Source organism: Saccopteryx leptura, chromosome 1 (genome assembly GCF_036850995.1).
Source record: "Saccopteryx leptura isolate mSacLep1 chromosome 1, mSacLep1_pri_phased_curated, whole genome shotgun sequence".
NCBI lineage: Eukaryota > Metazoa > Chordata > Mammalia > Chiroptera > Emballonuridae > Saccopteryx > Saccopteryx leptura.
The window spans coordinates 350,789,230-350,810,624 of NC_089503.1; positions in this window are offsets into that span (position 1 = coordinate 350,789,230).

Consider the following 21,395-nt stretch of genomic DNA (forward strand, 5'->3'; position numbering starts at 1 on the left):
CTGGTTAATGTTGCAGTCACTTCCCAGGGTCTCATGCTGCTTCCTCACAGCAGCTAATGATAGCAACAGAATCAGCATCCGGGACATTTTCCCCACTACATCCTCCAACCCCAGCCCCTCACTAACCCCCACTCCCCTTTACCTCATCACATCCTGGCCTTCACCTGCTCTGATGAGCTTCCCAGGAAACCTTTGTTTCAGGACTTAAGTGGCAGGTGACAAATGGTGATACTGTTTACCATATACACATTTTAACAGCTTGGATCATCTGAATGCCTAAATCTAATCCACAGAGAAATGTTTAATGCTAATACTTTCTTTACAAAATCAGCAAATAGTGGGTTAGAAGTTGAATTATGAATGTGCTGCCCGGTCTGCATCCTTGTGCTTAGGAACTTGTCATTTAGTCAAGTCAATCTCTTATCATCTTTGTGTAGTTTAACGAAGAGATTCATTCCCCTGAAAACTGAAAAGTAATTGACTTAAGAATGATTTAGTCATTATGCAGCCAAACGGATTCAAAAAGCAAGACGTCGGAATGATTGAGAAACACATTTTGCTGGTTTGGAAAGAAGTTAAATCAACACTGTTCTAAAAGTGATTTAAGGAGACTTTAAATCTATCCAGGAAGATGAAGGGAAGGCCTAGGTTAGATTCAGAAAGTGCTTCTTTTTTTTTCTTTTTTTTTTTTAAAAAGTCAGTGAGAGGAGAGGAGGCATAGACACACTCCCACATGCGCTCGGACCTGATCCACTGGCATGTCCACTAGAGAGCGATGCTCTGCCCATCTGGGCCTGCTTGCTCCATTGCTCTGTTGTAACAGGACCCATTTTTTTAGCACCTGAGACAGAGGCCATAGAGCTATCCTCAGCTTGTGGAGCCATCTTGCTCCAATTGAGCCATGGCTGCAGCTAGGGAAGAGAGAAAGACACACACACAGAGAGAGAAAGTCTGAAGGGAGGTGTGGAGAAGCAGATGGTCACTTCTCCTACGTGCCCGGACCAGAAATCGAACCCGGGGCTTCCACATGCCAGGCCGAGGCTCTACCACTGAGCCAACCAGCCAGGGCCAGAAAGTACTTCTTACTGACTTTCTCATTGTTTCTGCAAAACTGTCTATTAACAAATAAAATCATGTCGCAACAAGGTTAGGAAGTAGGGGACAATACGATACAGCCCTTTTCTGTTCTCTTTGCACTGGGTTCCCTTGCTCTCCCCACCAGACTCTACCAGTAACATAGCTTATGTCCTTTTCTCATTTCTTTAAAGCATAGAAGAGGATTCTACCAATTCATTCACTGAGAGCTAGAGGTGGTATATGAGGCACAAGTGTGTTTCTGCTCCTTGTCTGTCAATAAGGAACCAAATGAGAACAAAAGGGATGAAAGAGAAATGGTAGAATGTTAAGCATCAGCCAAATCAAAAACAGAGGAAATCTGGGAAGAAGTGAACATTCTCAAGAGTTTACAAATATTAATGATATAAGTAATTACCTGTCTCTCCTACTGTAAAATGTTCTTGTTTACAGTCTCAATAATATTTTCTTTCATCACCCTACTAGAAAAATGAGTGAGTGACAGAACTAACTTTAAAACCTAAAAGTAAGTATTTCACTGCTAATTTTCAGAACATGGTACATCTTAAAGCCAAAATGTTAAAAGGAAAAGATAAATTTGAATTCCCCCACTTCACCTACCAACCATGGCCAATGGAAAATGCACAAAGTTTAGTAAATTTCCTTAAACATTCAAAGTAATAATAAAATATAAAGAATGTAGTGGTAATTAAATTACAAGAGTCAACTATTTGACTCATACAAGAATTTGTATTTTTTCTAAAAATCTTTAATTAAATATAAAGACCAAAAAGTTAGTTTAGCACAAGAATTTTCAGAATTACTCAGGGAATCAGCTGCCATGTGCCTCCCCGTAAGCTAGTGTGAGGTCTGGTCTCCATGGAGAGGCAAATAAACAACACAAATAAACACAACTGCCAAGTCATACGTCAGAGTCTATTCTCTAAGGAAAATATTTAATTGCATTGAACTGTCTTAAGCAGTTGCTTAAGTTTTTGTTACAGTTTTCTAATTATTCTTAAATATTTTAGGGAGTGCTTAATGATTTTTAGTGTACTGAAGTTAGAGGAAAATAACTACTTAATAAAGAAATACAGAAAATACCAAATATCATATTTTTCTTTGTGTTTTATCTAAGTTTATTGTCTTATTTTCATAACTACTTACACAATCATTTGCCTCTTTGGTTATTCTTACACAGCTGAATTATTCTTTTCAAGCAATGCATTTATCACTTAAAATATATACAAGGAAGTAGCCTATCTTGAAAGCATTAGTTTGATTTTTTATTTTAAAAATGTTTCTAAAAGTTGCTAACTTGCCTGACCTGTGGTGGTGCAGTGGATAAAGTGTTGACCTGGAATGCTGAGGTTGCTGGTTTGAAATCCTGGGCTTGTCCCTGGTCAAGGCACATATGGGAGTTGATGCTTCCTGCTCCTTCCCCCTCCTTTCTCTTTCTCTCTCTCTCTCTCTCTCTCTCTCTCTCTAAGATGGATAAATAAAATCTAAAAACAAATAAGATAAAAGTTGCTAACTTAACTTTTTATAAATTGATAGTATTATCTCATTAACACCCCTCATCATATTAGAGATACTTTCCCACAAAGGGGAGAGAAACAACCTTGGAGCCAGACATGCAAAATATTTTAGATCAAAAAATATATTTCCTTAAGAATGTGGCAAACTATTATTATTTCATAGAAAAACAAAATTTTTCTCACCTAACAACATTTTAATTTCAACACTGTATAGAAATTCAGTTCGATAATGGAAATTTTATTGATTGCTGAGGATGTGTGGGGAAAGAAAGGCTTTATTTCAACAAAATAGAGGACTTTTTAGGCTAAAATAAAAACTTTTCATACAGTTTCCAACACTTTTCTTTTTTTACTTTCTAGCCTCCTTCCATACAACTTTACTACAGATGGTGAAGCCATAGGGGAAATGCAAGGTTTGGGTTTTGCATTAGTAAGAGAAATGCATCCAAATTAAACCTTCTGGAGAGTAATGGTGCGGTAGGAAGCGATACCGATAAATCTCCCCCAAAACTCAACAAGATCTTCAACCAGAAACAGAAAAACCTATCCTTGGAGCCTCCAGATGTTTCGCAATACACCCGAAGGCAGAGGCAGCAGCAACCCCATAGCTGGATTATCAGGCTATTAATTGAGGAAGGAAAGACTAGGAGAAAGGCTCCAGGAACATGGACTCTCTCACTGGCGGAGCCTATAAATGCTAATGAGCCTCGACTGCCAACGAGACTGAAGCACAATACATGACATCGCCATAGAGACTTATCAACTGCAAACCTCTACCTGAGTGTGCCAAAGGTGCAAAACCCGAGGTACAGAGTCAATGACCAGGAAGAGGGAGAGAAAAGAAAAAGCAAGAAGATAACCTCTCAAAATCAAGAATAATACGCAGACTTTATAGCCTATCCCATTTTATTATATTTGTTCATTTGTTTCTCTTATCTTCATTCTTGATATTTTTTATTCCTCCTCCAATTTGGTCATTTAACTCTCTGCCGGTCTTACTCTTTCCTCTCCTTGAACTACACTACCCATAAGTGTTACATCTCCCATTATCTTTTCTTTCCTCTTCCTTTCTCTCTATGAGGGTTGCACTCCAAAACCCTTAACTCTCTCTCTCTCTCTCTCTCTCTCTCTCTTTCCTCTTTTTTCTTTTTTCTTCTTTTAGTGGTTCCCTCTTTTTTCTCTCTCTCTCTCTTTCTTTTCTCCCTCTATATTAGTTTCTTCCTTTCTCCTTTACGTTTCCTCTCATTCAAACCTCAATAACAAACAATATCTTATCTGGGACTCAAACTTATGTTTGTGGAATTTTGGGGGGTTTTTACTTCACCTTTTTAACACACTAGCCATCCCTGGCTCTCCATTTTATCTAGTTCTTGTTCCACTAAATACAATAGTAATTTTTTAATTTATCCCCCCATTTTCCTGTTTCCCTCTTATTCCTCTCATCATAACTCTTAGTCAACCAATACCTAAAAGCAAATCATTTTATTCTTGACCCAATGTTTTTCTTATTTGCTTTTTGTGGGTCCATACGCCCTTTTTTTATTTTGCCCCTTTATTACTTCTCCCCAATTCAGGTCCTCCATTACAGGCATTGTTTGTTCTATTTAGTACAATATAATTCACAGTTTACCACAAGATTTTCTCAAGAAAGAGGGGAGAGGAGAGGAGAGAAAAAAAAAGAGGGGGGGAAATAATTTCCTTTTTTTTTAATTTTTATTTTATTTTTCTTTATTTCATTATAAATTTATTTTTAAAAAAACAACTCTTTTTATTTTTTTTAACTTTTTATTCTTTATTAAATCTCATTAATATTATAAACAAAACCACCCTCAGATGCCATTAAGAAAAAGGAAATCAAATATCATGGATACAAAAGAAAGAGAGGTAACACAGCTAGATGAGGAAAAATCTATGGAGAAAAAATTTAATATATTGGAAACCTTGGAGCTAAATGACAGAGAATTTAAGATAGAAATCCTAAAAATCCTCCAAGATATACAAAAAAACACAGAAAGGCAACTTAGGAAGCTCAGAAAACAACTCAATGAACACAAAGAATATATTTCCAAGGAAATTGAAACTATAAAAACAAATCAAACAGAGATGAAAAACTCAATTCATGAGCTGAAAAACGAGGTAACAAGCTTAGCTAATAGAACAGGCCAGATAGAAGAGAGGGTTAGTGAAATAAAAGACAAGCAACTTGAGGCACAACAGAGAGAAGAAGAAAGAGACTCAAAAATTTTAAAAAAATGAGATAGCCCTACAAGAATTATCTGACTCCATCAAAAAGAATAACATAAGAATAATAGGTATATCAGAGGGAGAAGAGAGAGAAAATGGAATGGAGAACATACTCAAACAAATAATAGATGAGAACTTCCCAAGCCTGTGGAAAGAATTAAAGCCTCAAATTCAAGAAGCAAACAGAACTCCGAGTTTTCTTAACCCGAACAAACCTACTCCAAAGAATATCATAATGAAATTGGCACAAACCAACGGCAAAGAAAAAATTCTCAAGGCAGCCAGGGAAAAGAAGAATACAACATATAAAGGTAGGCCCATTAGATTATCATCAGATTTCTCAGCAGAAACTCTACAAGCTAGAAGAAAGTGGGACCCCAATATTTAAAGTCCTGAAAGAGAGGAACTTCCAGCCATGAATACTATACCCATCAAATCTATCCTTTAAATATGAAGGAGAAATAAAAACATTCACAGATACAGAAAAGATGAGGGAATTTATCATCAAAAAACCCCCACTCCAGGAATTACTAAAGGGGGTTCTCCAATCAGATACAAAGAACAAAAAAAAAAACAAAGCCACAAGTAAAAGCTCCAAGAAGAACACAATAAAACCAAATTTAAACTGTGACAACAAAAAGAAAGAGGGGGAGAGGATGGAGATTAACAGTAGCAAAGGACGATGGAGTGCAAAAGTACTCACAAAATAGTGCGCTACAATGAACAGGGTAGGAACGCTTTTCATTACTTAAAGGTAACCACCATTGAAAAAACCACCACAGAAGCACATGAGATAAAAAAAAGATAGCAACAGAGGAAAGATGTATGGAATACAACCAAATAAAAACAAAAGATAGAAAAATGAAAGAAAAGGATCAAACAAGACACAAAACTAACAGAAAGCAATATATAAAATGGCAATAGGGAACTCACAAGTGTCAATAATTACACTAAATGTAAACTGATTAAATTCACCAATAAAAAGACACAGAGTAGCAGAATGGATTAGAAAAGAAAATCCAACTGTATGCTGCCTAAATGAAACTCATCTAAGTAACAAGGATAAAAACAAATTCAAAGTGAAAGCTGGAAAACAATACTCCAAGCAAATAACATCCAAAAAAAAGCAGGCGTAGCAATACTCATATCTGATAATGCTGACTACAAGACAGCAAAAGTACTCAGAGACAAAAATGGCCATTTCATAATGGCTAAGGGGACACTGAATCAAGAAGACATAACAATTCTTAATACATATGCACCAAACCAAGGAGCACCAAAATATAATAGACAGCTACTTATTGACCTTAAAACAAAAACTGACAAAAATACAATCATACTTGGAGACCTCAATACACTGCTGACGGCTCTAGATCGGTCATCCAAACAGAGAATCAACAAAGATATAGTGGCCTTAAACAAAACACTAGAGCACCTGGATATGATAGACATCTACAGGACATTTCATCCAAAAGTGATTGAGTATACATTTTTCTCCAGTGTACAAGGATCATTCTCAAGAATTGACCATATGTTGGGCCACAAAAACAACATCAGCAAATTCAGAAAAATCGAAGTTGTACCAAGCATATTTTCTGATCATAAAGCCTTGAAACTAGAATTCAACTGCAAAAAAAGAGGGAAAAAATCCCACAAAAATGTGAAACTAAACAACATACTTTTAAAAAATGAATGGGTCAAAGAAGAAATAAGTGCAGAGATCAAAAGATACATACAGACTAATGAAAATGACAATACGACATATCAGAATCTATGGGATGCAGCAAAAGCAGTGATAAGAGGGAAGTTCATCTCACTTCAGGCATATATGAACAAACAAGAGAGAGCCCAAGTGAACCACTTAACTTCACACCTTAAGGAACTAGAAAAAGAAGAACAAAGACAACCCAAAACAAGCCGAAGAAAGGAGATAATAAAAATCAGAGAAGAAATAAATAAAATAGAGAACAGAAAAACTATAGAAAAAATTAATAGAACAAGGAGCTGGTTCTTTGAAAAGATCAACAAAATTGACAAACTCTTGGCAAGACTTACCAAGGAAAAAAGAGAAAGAACTCATATAAACAAAATCCAAAATGAAAGAGGAGAAATCACCACAGACACCATAGATATACAAAGAATTATTGTAGAATACTATGAAAAACTATATGCCACCAAATCAACAACCTAGAAGAAATGGATAAATTCCTAGAACAATACAACCTTCCTAGACTGAGTCAAGAAGAAGCAGAAAGCCTAAACAGGCCGATTAGTAGAGAAGAAATAGAAAAAACCATTAAAAACCTCCCCAAAAATAAAAGTCCAGGCCCTGACGGCTATACCAGTGAATTTTATCAAACATTCAAAGAAGACTTGGTTCCTATTCTACTGAAAGTCTTCCAAAAATTGTAGAAGAAGCAATACTTTCAAACACATTGTATGAGGCCAACATTACCCTCATACCAAAACCAGGCAAGGACTACACAAAAAAAGAAAACTACAGACCAATATCTCTAATGAATACAGATGCTAAAATACTAAACAAAATACTAGCAAATTGAATACAACAACATATTAAAAAGATAATACATCATGATCAAGTGGGATTCATCCCAGAATCTCAAGGATGGTTCAACATACGTAAAATGGTTAACATAATACACTATATCAACAAAACAAAGAAGAAAAACCACATGATCTTATCAATAGATGCAGAAAAGGCTTTCAATAAAATACAACACAATTTTATGTTTAAGACTCTCAACAAAATGGGTATAGAAGGAAAATATCTCAACATGATAAAGGCCATATATGATAAAGCATCAGCTAACATCATATTAAATGGCACTAAACTGAAGGCTTTCCCCCTTAAATCAGGAACAAGACAGGGTTGTCCACTCTCTCCACTCTTATTTAATGTGGTACTAGAGGTTCTAGCCAGAGCAATCAGACAAGACAAAAAAATAAAAGGCATCCATATCAGAAAAGAAGAAGTAAAGGTATCACTTTTTGCAGATGATATGATCCTATACATCAAAAATCCCAAAGAATCCACAAAAAGACTACTAGAAAAAATAAGCCAATACAGTAAGGTTGCAGGATACAAAATTTACATACAGAAGTCAATAGTCTTTCTATATGCCAACAATGAAACATTTGAGAACGAACTCAAAAGAACAATCCCCTTCACAATTGCAACAAAAAAAAATAAAATACTTAGGAATAAACATAACAAAGAATGTAAAGGACTTATATAATGAAAACTATAAACCATTGTTAAGGGAAATCGAAAAAGGTATAATGAGATGGAAGAATATACCTTGTTCTTGGTTAGGAAGAATAAATATAATCAAGATGGCCATATTACCCAAAGCAATATACAAATTTAATGCAATTCCCATCAAAATTCCAATGACATTTTTTAAAGAAATGGAGCAAAAAATCATCAGATTTATATGGAACTATAAAAAACCCCGAATAGCCAAAGAAATCCTAAAGAAAAAGAATGAAGCTGGGGGCATTACAATACCTGACTTCAAACTATATTATAGGGCCACGACAATCAAAACAGAATGGTATTGGCAGAAAAATAGACACTCAGACCAATGGAACAGAATAGAAAACCCAGAAATAAAACCACATATATATAGTCAAATAATTTTTGATAAAGGGGCCAAGAACACACAATGGAGAAAAAAAAGCCTCTTCAATAAATGGTGCTGGGAAAACTGGAAAGCCACATGCAAAAGAATGAAACTGGACTACAGTCTGTCCCCCTGTACTAAAATTAACTCAAAATAGATCAAAGATCTAAACATAAGACCTAATACAATTAAGTGCATAGAAGAAGACATAGGTACTAAACTCATAGACCTGTGTTTTAAAGAGCATTTTATGAATTTGACTCCAATGGCAAGAGAAGTGAAGGCAAAAATTAATGAATGGGACTACATCAGACTAAGAAGTTTTTGCTCAGCAAGAGAAACTGATAACAAAATAAACAGACAGCCAACTAAATGGGAAATGATATTTTCAAACAACAGCTCAGATAAGGGCCTAATATCCAAAATATACAAAGAACTCATAAAACTCAACAACAAACAAACAAACAATCCAATAAAAAAATGGGAAGAGGACATGAACAGACACTTCTCCCAGGAAGAAATACAAATGGCCAACAGATATATGAAAACATGCTCATCTTCGTTAGTTATTAGAGAAATGCAAATCAAAACTGCAATGAGATACCACCTCACACCTGTTAGATTAGCTATTATTAAGAAGACAGGTAATAGCAAATGCTGGAGAGGCTGTGGAGAAAAAGGAACCCTCATACACTGTTGGTGGGACTGTAAAGTAGTACAACCATTATGGAAGAAAGTATGGTGGTTCCTCAAAAAACTGAAAATAGAATTACCTTATGACCCAGCAATCCCTCTACTGGGTATATACCCCAAAAACTCAGAAACATTGATACGTAAAGACACATGCAGCCCCATGTTCATTGCAGCATTGTTCACAGTGGCCAGGACATGGAAACAACCAAAAAGCCTGTCAATAGATGACTGGATAAAGAAGATGTGGCACATATACACTATGGAATACTACTCAGCCATAAGAAATGATGACATCGGATCATTTACAGCAAAATGGTGGGATCTTGATAACATTATACGAAGTGAAATAAGTAAATCAGAAAAAAACAGGAACTGCATTATTCCATACATAGGTGGGACTTTTTTTTTTTTTTTTTTTAATTAAATTTTTATTAATGGTAATGGGATGACATTAATAAATCAGGGTACATATATTCAAAGAAAACATGTCTAGGTTATTTTGTCATTAAATTATGTTGCATACCCCTCGCCCAAAGTCAGATTGTCCTTCACCACCCTCTATCTAGTTCTCTGTGCCCCTCCCCCTCCCCCTAACTCTCCCCCTGTCCTCCCTCGCCCCACCCCTGGTAACCACCACACTCTTGTCCATGTCTCTTAGTCTCATTTTTATGTTCCACCAATGTATGGAATCATGTAGTTCTTGTTTTTTTCTGATTTACTTATTTCACTCCTTATAATGTTATCAAGATCCCACCATTTTGCTGTAAATGATCTGATGTCATCGTTTCTTATGGCTGAGTAGTATTCCATAGTGTATATGTGCCACATCTTCTTTATCCAGTCTTCTATTGAAGGGCTTTTTGGTTGTTTCCATGTCTTGGCCACTGTGAACAGTGCTGCAATGAACATGGGGCTACATGTGTCTTCACGTATCAATGTTTCTGAGGTTTTGGGGTATATACCCAGTAGAGGGATTGCTGGGTCATAAGGTAGTTCTATTTGCAGTTTTTTGAGGAACCACCATACTTTCCTCCATAATGGTTGTACTACTTTACAGTCCCACCAACAGTGAATGAGGGTTCCTTTTTCTCCACAGCCTCTCCAACATTTGCTATTACCCGTCTTGTTGATCATAGCCAATCTAACAGGGGTGAGGTGGTATCTCATTGTAGTTTTGATTTGCATTTCCCTAATAACTAATGAAGCTGAGCATTTTTTCATATATCTGTTGGCCATTTGTATCTCTTCCTGGGAGAAGTGTCTATTCATGTCTTCTTCCCATTTTTTAATTGGATTGTTTGTTTGTTTGTTGTTGAGTTTTATGAGTTCTTTGTAAATTTTGGAAATTAGGCCCTTATCTGAGCTGTTGTTTGAAAATATCATTTCCCATTTAGTTGGCTGTCTGTTTATTTTTATATCAGTTTCTCTTGCTGAGCAAAAACTTTTTATTCTGATGTAGTCCCATTCATTTATCTTTGCCTTCACTTCTCTTGCCATTGGAGTCAAGTTCATAAAATGTTCTTTAAAACCCAGGTCCATGAGTTTAGTACATAGGTGGGACTTAAAAGTGAAACTTAGAGACATTGATAATAGTGTGGTGGTTACGGTGGGAAAGGGGAGAAGGAGAGGGAAAGGGGGAGGGGGAGGGGCGCAAAGAAAACAAGATAGAAGGTGACAGAGGACAATCTGACTTTGGGTGATGGGTATGCAACATAAGTGAACGACAAGATAACCTGGACTTGTTATCTTTGAATATATGTATCCTGATTTATTGATGTCGCCCCATTAAAAATAAAATTATTTAAAAAAAATTTTTAAAAATAAAAAAATAAACCTTCTGAGTCTTCCACTGTATTACCCAAAGTGGTTTTATCTTGACCCTAGAGTTAGTTTATAAGCTTATAAAAGGGAGAAAAAAAGACAGCTATTTTAAAATGTAATAGAGTGGAATAGAAAGAAAATTAATAGAGAGGAAGATGCAACAAGCATAGCTGGTAGAATGATGATCACCTAACAACTAAGTATCACAGCTAACATCTGACACAATTTCCAATGATTACAAAAACAATATGGTGACCCTCGCAGAAGTTATTTTAAGTGTACATATTGAACCATTTAATGTATAAATCACATTCCAGATTATATTTTAACTACTAAAAAACTACTAATTTAAGATATGAAGAAATTCACTCACAAATTAACCAAATTTGATCTCTCCTGGACATGATTATTCCAATTATTTTTCATTAACAAAAACAATTATAAATCAGTGAAAATTCTGGATAAATTAACTAATTCATTTAAAACATAAGATCAAGGAAGAAATCAAAAGATAAATTGAAACCAATAAATGAGAACACAATAACCCAAAATCTACGATACATAGTGAAAGCAGTCCTACAGGGAAAATTCATAGCATTATAGGCCTACCTCAAGAAACAAGAAAAATCTCAAATAAACAACCTAACTTTATACTTAAGGTACTAGAAAAACAACAAACAAAGCCCAAAATGAGTAAAAGGAAGGAAAGAAAAATCAGAACAGAAATAAACAAAATAGTGTCTAAAAAGCAATACAAAAGAGCAATGAAACCAAGAGCTGGTTTTTGAAAAGCATAAACAAGATTGACAAACCTTTAACTGAACTCATCAAAGAAAAGAGAGAGAGAGAGAAAGCACCCAAATAAATAAAATCAGAAAGGAGAGAGGAGAACAACTGAAACCAAAAGAATATAAATAATTATAATAAAATATTATGATCATATGCCAACAATTGGACAATCTGGATGCAACGGGCAAATTCCTAGAAACATACAGTCTTCCCAAACTGAATCAAGAAGAATAAGAGAATCTGAATAGACAGATTACAACTAGTCAAATTTATACAGTAATAAAAAAGATTCCCAACAAATAAGTTTTGTACTAGATGGCTTTATCAGTAAATTTTATGAAACATTCAAAGAGCTAATACCTATTCTTCTCAAACTCTTCTAAAAAGTTAAAGAGAAAAGACTCCCAGCTCATTGACAAAGCCAGCATTATCCTAACTCCAAAACCAGATAGAAACACTATAAAGAAAGAAAATTATAAGACATTATCCCTGATGAACATAATTGCTAAACTCTTTGACAAAATATTAGTAAATCATATATAGCAATATATTTAAAAAGATCATACACAACAATCAAGTGGGATTTGTTCCAGGCATACAAGGTTTCTGGTACAATATCCACAAATCAATCAACACAATATATCACAACATAAATAAAATGAAGGATAAAAACCACATGATCATATCAAAGATGCAGAAAAATCATTTCATAAAATCCAAGACCCATTTATGACAAGAACTCACCAAAGTGAAAATACAGGGAACATACCTCAATGTAATAAAGGCCACATATGACAAAATCACAGCAAACACCATACTCAGTGGGCAAAAACTAAAAGTGTTTTCCTTAAAATCAGAAACATGACAGGGATGTCTGCATTTACCAGGCTTATTTAACATAGTGTTAGAAGCCTTAGGCACAGTAGTTAGAGAAAAAGAAGAAATAAAAGGCATAGACTCCACCAAAATGCTACTAGAACTGATCAATGAATTCAGTAAGTAGCAGAATACAAAATAAATATCCAGAAATCACTAGTATTTTTATACACGGATAATGAACTATCAGAAAGGAAAACTAGCCTGAACAGGCAGGGGCACAGTGGATAGAAAGTTAACCTAGGATGCTGTAGAGGATGCAGGGTTTTTTTTTAATTTTTTTTATTTTATTTATTCTTGTTTAGAGAGGAGAGACAGAGAGGAAGAAAGAAAGAGAGGAGATACAGAGAGAGAGAAGGGGGGGAGGAGCTGGAAGTATCAACTCCCATATGTGCCTTGACCAGGCAAGCCCAGGGTTTCAAACCAGCAACCTCAGCATTTCCAGGTCGATGCTTTAGAGGATGCAGGTTTAATACTCTGAGGTCACTGGCTTGAGTGTGGGCTCAACTGGCTTGAGCAAGGGCTCACCAGCTTGAGCAAGGGGTCATTAGCTTGAGTGTAGAATCACAGACATGATACCATGATCACTGGCTTGAGCCAAAATATTGCTGGCTTTAAGTCCAAGGTCGCTGGTTTGAGCCCAAGCTCACTAGCTTGAGCCCAGGGTCACTGGCTCAACTGGAGCACCCCAGTCAAGGCACATATGAGAAAGCAATCAATGAACAACTAAGGTGCCACACTATGAATTGATGCTTCTCATCTTTCTCACTTCCTGTCTGTATGTTCTTGTCTGTCTCTGTCTTTGTCTCTGTCTCTATCTTGCTGAAAAAAGGGGCAGTAATTCATAGTTACTTCAAAAAGAATAAAATACCTAGGAATAAATTTAACCAAGGATGTAAAAGACCTGTAGTCAGAAAATTATAAAAAAGAATTTAAGAAGATACAAATAAGTGGAAGCATATACCATGTTCATGGATAGGAAGAACTAACATCATTAAAATGTCTATAATGCCCAAAGCAATCTGTAGATTCACTGCAATTCCTATCAGGATACCAATGATATGTGTCAAAAACTAGAATAAATATTCCAAAAATTTATATAGAACCATGAAAGACCTGGAATAGCACTGGCAATCTTGAGAAAGAAGAACAAAATTGAAGGAATCATGTGACCTGATATCAAACAATACTATAAGGCCATAGTAATTAAAATAGCATGGTACTGCCTGACCAGGTGGTGGCACAGTGGATGGAGCATCAGACTGGGATGTGTAGGACCCAGGTTTGAGACCCCAAGGTTGCCAGCTTGAGTGCAAGCTCATCTGGTTTGAGCAAGGCTCACCAGCTTGAGCCCAAGGTCTCTGGCTCGAGCAAGGGGTCACTCGATCTGCTGTAGCCCCCAGTCAGGGCACATGTGGGAAATCAATCAATGAACAGCTAAGGAACCACAACAAAGAATTGATGTTTCTCATCTCTCTTCCTTCCTGTCTGTCTTTCCCTATCTGTCCCTCTCTCTGACTCTCTCTGTCTCTCCCACAAGAAAAAAAACAAAAAAACCCAGCATGGTACTAGCTTAAAAACAGATATTGATCAACAGAACACAATAGAGAGCCTGAAATGAACCCATGCTTTTATAGGCAATTAATATTTGACAAAAGAGGCAAAAACATATAATGGGGTAAAGATAGTCTATTTAATAAATGATATTGGGAAAATTGGACAGATAAGTGCAAAAATATAAAACTAGACCATGTACTACACCATACACAAGAATAAACTCAACATGGATTAAAGACTTAAATGTAAGTCTTCAAACCACAATACTTTTAGGAGAAGACATAGGTAGTAAAATCTCTGACATTTCTTGTAGCAATATTTTTTCCTGATATATCTCTTTGGTCAAGAAAAACAAAAGAAAAATTAATCCAATGGGTACAACAAACTAAAATGGTTTAGCACAGGAGAGGTGACCATCAACAAAATGAAAAGATAGCCCACTGACTGGGAGAACATATTTGCCAATGATACATCTGATAAAAGGTTAATATCCAAAATTTATAAAGAACTTATACAAGTCAACATAAAAAAATCAAATTAAAAACTGGGCAGAGGACTTGAAAAGACACTTCTCCAAAGAGAACCTACAGATGGCCAATTGACATATGAAAAGATGCTCACATCACTAATCATCAGAGAAATGCATATTGAAACCACAATAATATATTACCTCACACCTGTCAGAATGGCTGTCATCAATAAATCAATATCAAGTGTTGGCAAGAATGTGGAGAAAAGCAAATTCTCATGCACTGCTGGTGGAAATCCAGACTGGTGAGCCACTGTGAAAAACAATATGGAGTTTTATCAAAAAATTAAAAATAAAACTGCCATTCACTCAGCAATTTCAAATTCTGGGAATATATCCAAAGAATAAATCTTTGAAAGAATATATGCACCTTTGTGTTCATGGCCGCATTATTTACAATAGCCAAGATTAGGAAGCAGCCCAAGTGTCCATCAGTAGATGAGTGGATAAAAAAGCTGTAGTACATTTTTCCAATAAAATATTATTCAGCCACAAAAAAAGAAGAAAATCTTACCTTTTGTAACAGGACTTAGAAATTATTAAGCTAAGTGAAATAAACCAGTCAGAGAAAGACAAATATCATATGATTTCACTTATGTGTGGAATCTAATGAAAAAAATAAACTAACAAACAAAATAGAAACAGATTCATACAGAGAGAACAGACTGACAGCTGTCAGAGGGGAGAGGGATTAGGAGGCTGAGTGAAAAAGGTGAAGGGACTAAAGCAGGAAAAAAAAGCCTCATAGACACAGACAACAGTATGGAGATTACCAGAGGGAGAGGGGACTAAGGGGAGGTAGAAGAAGGTAATGGACAAGTAAACGGTGGCAGAAGAAGTTTTGACTTGGTGAGGTGAACACACAATACAATATATAGGTGAGGTATTATAGAATTGTACACCTGAAACCTATATAATTTATTAAGCACTGTCACCCTAATAAATTCAACAAAAATACTGCTCACAAAAATTAGGGGATATTTCAAAATGCATTATGAAGCTATAAAATATCCCCTAGTTTTTGTGAGCAGTGAATTAAAATAAAACAAAGATAGTTTAGGCACTATAGCAGACATTATACTGTTCACTGATTTCTGGTTCACTTATTCTTCTGTGGTTTCTGTTCTTGCCCTCTTGAAGTTTAGCAGGCCATGTGACTAGCTCTGAAAAATTAATTGTTAATAGACATAACTTTCTATCTTTTCCAACATGTAAAGATAAAACTTTTCTCATTTGGGGTTTCTAAGTGACTAAAATAAGTCTCCTCTCCCTCAACCTTCATTGGACATGGAGCATGAGCAAGAAACAAACCTTTGTTGTTTAAGCTACTAAGATTTGAAGGCTGTTTCTTACTACATTATCATTTCACCTCTACTAATTCATAAAAATAAAATGAGGTAAGAAAATTCACTCTGTATCATAGCAGTACATCCTTCCTGAAATGTGGTAGTAGTATGGTGATAGTAGTAATTATTGTTTTGCTATTGTTATCTGCTAAGACTAATCTGTTAAAGCTTTTTTTAATTTATTTTTAGAGAGATAGGAGAGAAAGAGAGAGAGAGAGAGAGAAGGGGAGAGGAGCAGAAAGCATCAATACTCATATGTGCCCTGACCAGGCAAGCCCAGGGTTTTGAACAAGGAACCTCAGAGTTCCAGGTTGATACTTTATCAATGTGTCACCACAATTTAGGCTAATCTGTTAAAACTAATTGTACTCTCTATGCAAACTTTTTGTGACAAAATATTCAAGAATCAATAATTATTTTTAATAGTAATTTACTTGCATAAGGTAGATACTCAAAAATTATGTAATAAGTGAATTTCAAATTCCTAATCAAAGGACAGTGATATTTATTTTGTCAAATATGCCACGGTTTATGGGTCTACTATCTTTAATTATAACATATATACAGTATAACTTGTACTCAAATTGATTTAATCTCTAGGAAAATCATTTTAATAAAATACTTTCCCATTTTAGCTACAATAATTAGAGTATAGGTAAATTATTTTCTGCAGCAAATAATCAATTTTAGAAATGGACTACTCTGATCCAAATCCTGATTTTACCTCTAACTCTGTGTATGTTCTTGGTCAACTACTTAATTAAACAAAATCCTGGCTATTTAATGAATCAGAAGGATGTAAATATAACACACTTTTATATTCTATGTAAAGTGTTAAGACTAACTGCCTGACATATAGTATGCTTTTAATAATATAGATCCTATTCTATGTGTCAGTGTAGAATTTAACTTAGGACTTTTATTTTAAGATTTATAAAATAATTATGTGAATGTTTATAATTATATTCACAATTGTCAAGTCCTATCTACCATTATTACTATTGAATTGCTCTCTAACTTCAGCCAGTAAGCAAAATTGATTATTTCTGTAATAACAAGAAATTCATTTTTTATTCTAATAAAATAATCTGGCATCCATAGTTATATGATTATCAATGAAATAAATCTCTGTGTTTGAATTCATCTACCAAAGAATAAGTATGGTCCTATTTAACAAAGGAAAAGAAGCCATAGTAAAAAAAACCAAAAAACAAAAAAACACTTTTTTAAACACACTAAGAGACCACTTGGAAGCAATGTAACTCTTACAAAACAGAATTTTGATGACATAGCCAAATGAGTCCAAAACATATGAATTAAATTTCCCTTAAAAAATTACATATGGTCAGAAAAATAAATAAATAAAGGGTAAAATACTGAGTATGATGAACTTGGACTTTATTAAATGCCAAATATTTTGAAATAATTGGTGACATTGGTAAACTTAGATGATTGCGTACTCGTTAAATCATATTTTCTTAGTATTCACATACGTGTTTAAATTACCTTATTTTTACCTCAGTCTCAATAATTCCCACTTGGTATAAGCCTTAGAAATATAATTTTATACACTGCTAGCCCACTGATGTTTTAAATTTGGTTGTATAACTATAAAAAGAAATTTAAAACTCTATTTTATCCCCACTTTAGTAGTTAAAAGTGAGGAAACTCATCATAGTAGAAAGCACTTCCAAAACAAAACTAAAGGAAACCAAACAGAAAGAATGCTTTGGCTTGCACAGTTTTGAATGGATCAGAGAACTCAAATGCATAACCTTAGAATCATGCCTGGTTTTACTGCATCAAGACATTTCTAGAGTTAACCTAAACTTTAGAATGTGCTTATCACCCACCCTCAGCCCCAAAAGTCTTATAGTAGTTGCCAGTTTTTCCAAAAAATGAACAGTTTTAACCGTATAATACTGATATTCCCAAATTGTGTATGGATCAACTTGGGGAGTATTGGGCAGGATATGAACACAAGATTTATTGTAAGATAGCTTTCTGAAGTTAAGTTAATCTATGTATACAGGGTTAAGTTTCAATTATGACTTTGAGTCTGTAATTGGTTCTGAGAGGATAACCTCCTGTCATTAATATACAGGATATATTAGTGTATTGCATAAATAGTTCTAATGACAATTATAATCTCTTGGCTCAGAAATGGATTATAATCTACCACCAGGAATCATAATAAAGATGTGGCTGAGATTTTTCTTATTTTCCTGGAACCAAGGTCAAGACTTATAGCTAAGGACAACAGTGCTGGTTACCCCATCCTCAAGATTCTGCAAACCTCTCATCTCCCTAAGGGGCTTAGTAAGAGAAATTCAGAAATATGCCTTTACGAGTCCCTACTTCTCTCACACACATACCATGAAATATAAGGAGACAACTGAGAGGTAATGGATCTTGGCAAGGAGCATAAAGGCAGGAAAGGCCTGTATTTTTGGATACCATTCCTTCTGTCCTGTGACTGAGGGAAGCCAAATGTGTCCCTTGTCCAAAGCCAAAGCTAGGATTTCAGATGTAAATACAGGAGGCCCAGTTGAATGGTTGGCCAGAAGTCTTCCCAAACAGAGAAAAGACAACATGAAAAGGCAAAATGGTAGAAGAACAGGGATGCCTCAAATCTGAGTTCCAAAGAGATACATATAAGGAATCCCCATATGCCCACGAGTCTGAACACTGGCCTGAAAGAGTTGGTGAGATTGAAGGCTACAGTCCTGTCAAGACCACGTGATATAGGGGGCAAAGAACAGTCTGTTACCATCAGCTGGTGTAATCAGAAGTTGTGAAAAAAAATCTCACCAGTAATCGCCAATGCCTAGGAGAGCTGCCTGGAGATGCATATTGGAACCAACACCAATCCAGGGCAATAAATTCAACAGCACCCAACTCAGGGGAGGGCTCAACCTCATTAAGTCAGAAGACATTTGCCTTCTCCTCTGTTTCTCCTCCAGCTCTCTTTTTTCCTATCCTCAAATTGAGACTAAACCTTGCTCAGGAAGAGAAGATGTTTTAATCAGGTAATCCATCAAAGTATTTATATAAAGAGGTGCAAATAGTAGACACCACAATGGGATCATTTTAATAGTGTCTAAAAGTAGCTGAGAAATTATAGACATGGCGTAAGCTGTCTTTGTTTCTAGTCGGTGGGAAATGTGTAAAGCATGGGTTGAAAGGGGGGTGTTATTGGGAGGGAAAGGTAGGAGTATTTCTGTTTGCAGCCAAATAAATTAGGCTCCTCAGAAAAAGATTAATGCTAATGGGTTTGTATTCATTTTCCTGATTAACAAACTGAGAGGAAAAAAATAATTCAGGACCACTTAAATTTTAGGGGGCATTAAAACCGTCTGGGACTGTTGTTAAATTACAATTTTATCCTACATCCAGAGATCCAATTCAGTCAGTCTGGCACACCCCAGGATCTGCACTTGTAACAACTTGATTACAGGGGGTCCTCAGATTACTTCAGTCTCGACATAAAATGTTTCGAGTTTACAGTGTTCACTCCTATAAAAACTTTAAAAAATTGAGACGTGTATTTCAGCTTATGCGATTAGCATCATACTTACAGACTACCTGGGTGAAATAGTTTGATTGTGCTTGGCAAAAGAATACACAGTACACTGTACAGTACAATATATATATATATATATCCTTTTTCTTTTTATGTGGCTTAGCTGTGTTTTTGTGTTCTAGATTACGATTTTACAACTGCGTTAGGATAGGTAAGTGACTTAGGCTAGGGTGTGTTTCAACTTACATCAAAATTCGGGTTACTCATTATCATAGGAATGGAACTGTGTTGTAACCTGAGGACCCCCTTATTCAATACTATACATTTCCCTATAAGCCTGCTTTCACTGCATCTCACAGAATTTGAAAAGTTATAGATTCATTTAGTTCAACATATTTTTTAACTTCTCTTGAGATTTTTTCTTCTTTGATAGATATTAGTTAGAAGTGCATTGTTGGCCCTGGCCAGCTGGCTCAGTGAATAGAGCATCAGCTCAGTGTATGGACATCCCTGGTTTGATTTTCCATCAGGGCACACAAGAGAAATGACCACCTATTTCTCTTCCCCTCCCTCTTCCCTTCTCTCTCTCCTCTCCTCTCACAAACAGTGGCTCAAGTGGTTCAAGCATTGGCCTCAAGAGCTAAGGATAGCTCAGTTGATTTATGCATTGGTCCTAGGTGGGGGTTGCCAGGTGAATCTTCTCATGGACCATTCAGGAATCTGTCTCACTATCTCCTTCCTCTCACTTATAAAATGTAATGATAAATTATTTAAAGAGGAAGAAGAAGAAGAAGAAGAAGAAGAAGAAGAAGAAGAAGAAGAAGAAGAAGAAGAAGAAGAAGAAGAAGAAGAAGAAGAAAGAGGAGGAGGAGGAGGAGGAGGAGGAGGAGGGCACTGTTTAATCTCCAACTATTTGGGGATTGTCCAGCTATCTTTTTGTTACTGATTTCTAGTTTAATTCCATTATATTCTGAAAACATACACTGTATGATTTCTATTCTTTTAAATTTATTAAGCTGTGTTTTGTGGCCCAGAATGTGATTTGTCTTAGTAAATGCACAATGTGAACTCCAGAGGATTGTGTAATCTGCTATAGTTGAATGAAGTAATGTCAATTATATCCAGTTGACTGATCATGTTGTTAATGTCCTTATGGATTTTTTGTCTGCTGGATCTGTCAATTTTTGATAGAGTGGTGTTGAAGTCTCCAAGTATGAATATGAATAGTGGATTCATCTATTTCTCCTTGCAATCCTATCAGCTTTTGTCTCAAATAGCTAATTGTTTTGTTGTCAGGAGCATACACATTAAGGATTATCAGGTCTTCTTAAAGAACTGATTCTTTTATCATTATGTAATTTTCCTCTTTATCCCTATAATATTCTTTGCTTTGAAACACATTTGATTATTAGGGAGCTAGCTCAAAAGGCTACACTTGGAAAAACACTGTCTATATTAGTTTTCTATGGCTGCTGCAAAATTAAAACAACACAAATTTATTATCTTACCGTCCAATAAGGGTTACATTGGACTAAATTCAAGGTGTCTCCAAGGCTGCATTTTTTTTCTGGTGGCTCTAAGAAAGAATCTATTTCCTTGTCTTTTACAGCTTCTACCCATAGCTAAGAAAGAACCCATCCCACTAGATTGGGCCTACCCAGATAATTCAAATAATATCTCCCTCTCAAATCCCTTATTTTAATCACTTCTGCAAAGTTCCCTTGCTAAAGTAGGTAATATATTCATGGGTTTCAGAGACTA